This window comes from Pseudochaenichthys georgianus, chromosome 22 (assembly GCF_902827115.2).
Source record: "Pseudochaenichthys georgianus chromosome 22, fPseGeo1.2, whole genome shotgun sequence".
Taxonomy (NCBI): domain Eukaryota; kingdom Metazoa; phylum Chordata; class Actinopteri; order Perciformes; family Channichthyidae; genus Pseudochaenichthys; species Pseudochaenichthys georgianus.
Window position 1 is genome coordinate 22,843,112 of NC_047524.1, and position 7,166 is coordinate 22,850,277.

Sequence of the window (7,166 nt, forward strand, 5' to 3'; positions counted from 1 at the left end):
CTCGTAGCTGTGCTCTGTGCTGTCGTCCAGTGCTGTCGCTGTTCCTCTGCGTTGTGCTATTCCGCTGCATTTGGTCCCGTCTGCTAACTCCACTGAATGTGTCCCTGAAAGGAATGAGTCATCAAAGCTGTCAAACTTTTAAATATCGTTCACGATGTGGGATGTTGCTCCAGCGTCCACCATGATGCCTCTCATCTCTACGTTGTCTGGAGGTCTCCCGCTCTTTGTATGCTTTGCCTTGAAGAATTGGTCTTGTTCGCTGTTTTCCTCCTGTCACTTTTCTGACACCATCTTGTCCCCCTTTTTTCTTGCACAGGGATTCTTCGTGTGTGTTATTTTTGCAGTAACCACACAACACTTTTCTATAATATGTTCTTGCCTTATGCCCTCTTATTCCACATTTGTAGCATAACGTTAGCATCTTCTTCTTAGCAGACATCTTGCCTCTGCCTTGCTTAACATTAGTTTTCATCACGTTATCTGTGGTTTCTTTTATCTTAAATTTGTCTGCCTCTTCATATACAGTCTCCTTTTAAAGTCTATAACGTTATCTTCATTCTGCATTACATGAACAGCCAGTGGCTTAAAGGTGTCTGCTAGTCCTCCTATTATCATGGTGATTATGAGTCCGTCCCTCATGGTCTCACCTGTTTCCTTCAAAGCCGTGATAATGTTCTCCGCCCATATAAGGTAGTTGATAACACTTTCGCTGTCTGTCATGTGTAGCTGGGTCAACAACGTGTAGAGGTTTATTATCTGTGGTTTACTTTTTCAAGAATAATGTTCTTTCAATAATCTTAGAGCCTTCCTGCCATCATCAGCGGCATTGTGTCTTATATAGGCTTTTATCATATATCAGTCTTATTAGCTCAGCATAGCAATCAACATTCTTTTTCCTGTCTTCTGCTAGCTGTTCAGGACTATTTCCAGTGGGTTCATGGAGAATAGTTCCTTTTAATTTCAGGATATGTAGGCAGCCTAAGAATCTTGTTTCCTAAAGGTCATACTTATCATCGGTTCCATCGAACAAAAGCTGTGGCGCGAAAACTCCCGTTGCTCTGCTTGCCATCTTGTTAGCACGGCGATTAGCTTGCTAAACTAGCTTGTTAGCATTGGGTTCTCACGTAATACGTCGCGTGTAAAATCTTCCACCACGGGACGGGACATACCATTAAACATGGAGTAAGGGTGCTAATATAAAGTAATACTTAACAATTTCAATGCATTATTCACTTATTAATGATCTAAGATGATGCTAACTCCAATCAATGCAAATCAGAGCTTGATTGCAGTAGGCCAATGGGGTGTAATAGCCACTCAAGTTCATTTAAAATCCAAAAAGAAGAAAACCAGGGATTCTTTACCTAAATCAAACTGAATCTGATCAAGGTTAGTTGATCTATCATGGTTGTTGAGAAGTTTAATGAGGCAGTGTGTCCATTATTACTGTAGCTTGTCCACAAAAAACTCTAAAATGTTTCTTAGGGGCTATTTCCCAGGAAGATGGTATTGCCATTGAAAAGTGTTCTTTTCAAGTAAATGGATTCTCCAGATTTCCTGGAAAAATACTTAGTTTTACGACGAAATACCTTCCACATTGGGCCTTTTTTGTTAGTACTAGCAATGTTAACATGCTAACATTCTAAATGTGTAGACAATAATAACTTTGCACTATAGCTAATTTGTGCCTAAACACAGCCCCACGTAATGGTGTGCATGACTTATTGATGTTGTGAGCACCACAAACTTAGAATTTGTATTGTACACACTTACATTGCAGGTAATTTATTTGACAACTTATTGTTTCTTTGTAGGGATCCTGATTTCATGTAGAACATATTCAATGCTTTTCTTCTACCCATTTCATCCTAATTTCACAGAGCAAATATAATTGTGCCATGACATGACACCTTCAATAAGATGCAGTGAGCCTTCTCTTCAGTCTGTGCCTTTCTCCCCTAAAGGATCAAAAGGGGTGAAATGTGCTGACGCAGCCTGTTCACCGAGCTTCAGGCCAGCCCAGGAAAAGCACAAAAGATCCAGTGAAAATATCATCGCATTTTTCTTTTTTTTGCCTCTGGCAAACTAACTCTGGGAAGCTCAACCTTGAAAGAAGAAGAAATGATGAGTCAGCAGAGAGCCAGATTAAACAACTCTCCTCTCATCACTCCAGGGACAGAGCTGACAAGTGGGCAAGTGGGGCAGCCGGCCTGCATGGTTAAAATTATTCATTATTACAACCTTTTATTTTAACTAGGCTTTAATGCAATAATAGTTGTTGGCTATGCACATTTCATTATATTTGAACATTTGTGTTACATTAAGGAATATAATTAAAAAAGGGTTGAGGTGTTACTTTTGATGTACTGGTCTTATTCTGAAAAAGTCAGTATTTTGAAAAAACTGACATGTTATGAAATAACTACTTGTCCTATAGTTTTCTAAAGTGCATGAAATGCACACACAAAACCTACTATAACCATCTAGCTTTATTTATATTCACACACTGAATCTTTATTCTCTTCCTGTGTCTCAAAATCAATTAATATGACAAGGATAAAATATAAGATGCAGGCTTGTATTTTGAAAAGAGGTAAAACAATAAGTACTTCAAAGGGGCCTGAAACAACCTTCAACATTGCTGGTTGTTGGAAATATGGAGTCATTCTGACCTTCGGATTGAATACTGAATACTTTTTTTTAAGTTATAACATTGAACTTGAGAATTGGTCTATGAGTATAAAGAGGAATTCAGGTTTTAAATAGGTCATTTATTTGTACAACTTTACTTTCAAAATATATACTTAGTCTCACAAATCTGAATTTATCATCAAAATCCTGACTTTAAACTTGGGATTCAAATACCTTTTTCAAACGTGGCCCTCATCCCTTTCCATTGCATAATATATATTACAGAAGTCCAGAAGGGGTAGTGTTACTATGACCTCAGCCATGTGAATGAACTATGGATGAGCCCAGTCAGCAGAGACCCACAAGACCAAACCTTCAATTCACTTTTTTTTGCGGTACCAAGCCAGACACTACAGTTCGACCTAAATTACAAGCCTGTATTTTCGGAAAATACAGATCTCGAAATTCGCCTCCACTATTTCCTCGGAATGTCTTTGTCACAGTAGTCCTTTTGTTTCTTTTTTTAAATGTTGTGTATTAACTTTTCCAGTCTTAACCACGCCAATATTGAATATTCTACACTGTAAATCCCTCCAACCCCTCTTTCCCCAACTAATAAACTCTTAATCTTGATAGCTTAATCATGGACAGATAAAAAAAAAAAAAAAAGACCGTAAATACAAGCTATAGAAAAACACACAGGCCAAGAGCTTCAACTTTGTTTACCAAATGTACACATACATGTATCTTATCCTATAATTAATACTAATTGGGACATTCCAGACAATAGTCCCGAGCTATACCAGTTTTGGTACACTGGTTAGATTACCAAAGAAAACTAAGAAAATACATCAGGATGTTCTTATCTTAATTCCCCCTTAAGGTGAATTGTACCATCTTCACTTTACAATGAAACAGTAGATCCTTGATTAATCTGAAATTTGATGGGGGTTTTTATCTCTCTGTAAACATATTGTGGGCAGACCGGGGCAGACCCATACAAATGACAATAAGTCATTCTTGTTTTAAATGTTGTATCTTCCTCCCTTTTTTCTCAGTTTTTTTTGCGAGATCTCGCAAACCCCTTTGTGAGATCTCGCAATACTTTTGCGAGATCTCGCAAAACCCCGTTGCAGTTTGTAGACGGTCCCTAAGCACTCCTCTCCCTCCTCCAGCTGCAGATTGTGACCAATTCTTGATGTTTAGCTCAGATGACGGCGCGTATCGAACTGTTCTGATAAAAACGACTCTGTAGCTCGTTGTCTACCTTGCTATGATTGTAAAGTCATGTTGTTTGTATTTTTACAACGTTATGTGAGTTATTGATCCGCGAAATTCGAATCTGTCAATAACTCAGCTCAGAGGGACGTGCATGTCCCCTCGCTCTGAGTGTTCTCTTGAGGTGTCTTCACTTATGTGAAACCCTTTATATATACAGTCTATGTGTGAAACCCGTGCCTATTGCCAAGCACTGATGTTATATCTTTATATTTAAAGCCAAGCTCAAAGTAAAATCGATGAACCACTCCATTGTTGTGGTTTCTGTGTTGCCGTAGCAGCCGAACTGACCAGGAAGTACTAAATGAAAAGTATTGCGAGATCTCGCAAAGGGGTTTTGCGAGTCGGCGGGTCCTTTATTTTATTTTTTTCACGACACTGTGTCTCAGGGGATCTTAATATTTAAGAACCTATTATTGTGTTATACCAGATTAACGGGAATAATCTCAGGTAACTGACGATACATTTTTACCAAAACAAAACACAAGTCTCATAAGAAGCATCTAAATGACCCCTGAGCGAAAAATGCTAATGCACTTTGGCACAGAACTCAAGATAAAAGATACCCTTATTACTTATCATAGCTTAAATAATATTTTGAAACCACTTTTTCTACAACTTTATATACATTTTGTCACAAGACAAGTATGTTTAACACAACAAGTGCATGTTTTAGCTTTTTGGGCATGGATTATTAGATTGTTTATATCATACTTGTTTTAACTACCACAGAAGATGCTATCATTTTTACAACAGCAATGATATGCACAGACCAACAATAACGCACAGCACAGGAGCTACAGGGGCTGGATGTTCATAGCAGGTGATGAATTGAAAAAAAGAAATAAGAAATTTAGATTATTTATAATAGCTTACTAGGCTAAAGAAAGACAATATACAACAATGCTTACGTTATGTGATTTAAATACAAGTTATTCATTGTTTAGCTTACAACGCAAACGCAACACATTTCATGAATTTACATAAAAACATAAAATGCATACACAATGTTTATTACAAAAAGCGCAAACTAACAAGCAAAATCTAAATCACAGAAAGTATCTGTGGACTTACTCAATTCTGTTGCTGAGAGCCAAAAACCATGGTAATGCAGAGACTTCACCCGTTACTATGCAAACAAACATCAACAGTATGCACATAAATACATATTTGGTACACCCTGCTAGCTTTTTTCTTGAGGCATAATGCACATGACAGAACTTAAAAAGTATGTGTATGTAGAGCCGAGCGGCACTAACTGACAGTACAGATGCAGCTTGTGAGACAAACACACGTTTCTTTCCTAGTGCTGTTTGTTGTGAGTACCATTAAGTTAGTGCAACACACAATACGATAGTAACAGGACTGCCCCTGATGATGACAATACTCATTAGTACAGGTTATACTATTGTCCTATCCAGATGTGATGGAAGGAAACCTGTATTGCTGTGTGTTAATCCCAGAGATTCTCACTTACGCTGTCTGCCTCTAATGCCCCTTTCACACCAGCGCCTTTTCAGCTCCGGCTCGGAGCTAGAGCCTGAAAAGCGCCGGGTTTTCCTGTTCACACCGCAGCGGCGCCGGCTCTTAGCTCCGGAATCCGCTTCATTTCCAGCTCCAAAAATTGTCGGTCCAGAGGCAAGAGCTTTGGAGCTAAGAGGCGACGTCGCTTACGTCTCTCTTACGTCGAGGCGTGCAGGAAACTAAATCCACCTCCCCTGAACATGGGTCGACTGTTATGCCTGCCTACAAGCAGTAGTGCCTATAAACACACTTTATAAAGTCAGGCAACACTAACCAGGCTTCGTGTGATTCTGTTTATTTGTACCTTACTTTGGCCATCCGTTCACTGTTATCGATCATTGTGGAGAGAGGCAGACGTGTTGTTTTGTATTATTGCAGCTATCGGATGCAAGTAGTCAGTTTAGCTTCGGTTGCTATGCTAACATCACCCGTTTTATACCAGAGAAACTTTCATAACAGCGTTGTGATACCAAACAGTGTCAATTCAGACTGACACACATTCACTTAGGCTAAGGGGAACTGGGGATATGCATCAGCTGCTTGTGTGAGTCGGACAGTGAATACTTTAGAGCGGCCGCTGCAGTGCGAGCTAACCGGGAGCTAACGGGAGAATAAACTCCCGTGGAAGAGCAGCCAATACTGCAGCGGTCGGTAAATGCTGCAGAAACACATTAATAAACAATGAACCACGGCACTCTGGAGAAAAGTATAAGGTTGGAGAAGTCGTTATTCAATTTATTCTGGCTTCGTGTGATTAAAAGCAACACGATCATCGACCCGACGCTGTTGTTGTTGTTGCTGTTGTTGTGAGCGCCGTAATGGCTTCCGTTGGGGAGCAAATCAGCTATGTAAACGGTGACGTCATGACGCAGCAGGGGCAGCTCTGGGGCGCCAGTGGGCGGTGTGAACAGAGCGGGAGCTGAAAAGGGAAACCGGAGCTGAACCAGAAAAGCTCCCGCTCGGAGCTAGAAACTGAAAAGCGCTGGTGTGAAAGCCGCATAACTGACAGCATGGCCTCAATAAAGTGATGGCAGTCTGCAAAGTGTAATTTGTGACCTGATTAACAGGATCACTAGATGACTCAATCATGAGGTGTTGTCAACTCGCACACATGTCACAAAAGCGCTCCAAATGCCATGTTCACAGATACACTTGTTATGTTATATCTATATCCTTTTCTACGTTTGAGACAACAAATACAAAAACAGATGACCCTGCAAGCTACTGAGAATGGTGGGAAGGGCTCCAATGGTGCGTCTACTCCTAAATGTTTTTTCATTCCCAGCCCTAAAATTCTTGCCCCCAGACATTTCCCCCCCTTACCACAGTTTAATCAGTCCAAAGGTTGCTTTCATAGACATTTAGTCTGCGTGCAGACATTACCAAATGGAGGAAAAGAAGATTTTGGTTAGTGTGACCTAAAAGTACATGTGGAAATGTTGCACAAGCACCGGTTCCAGGACACTAACAGTAAACTTTAGGGCTTCATGAGGACCGCATATCTGTGGGTTTGACTTAATATCTTTTCCAGGTCTTGAGGCTACAATCAAGATGGCAGTCAAATTTCTTGCACGATGGGGTTTCCATTCAGATCTTTTGCAGGCTCTGTGAATGAAGTCATGTTTTCCAATAATTTGAATGATCAAAAACTAAAAAGCCTAGCCCTTCCCGAATCGGTCAAAAAAGTTGTAATTAGTTTAAGCGCCAAATACGTATGATGACATAAATATGAT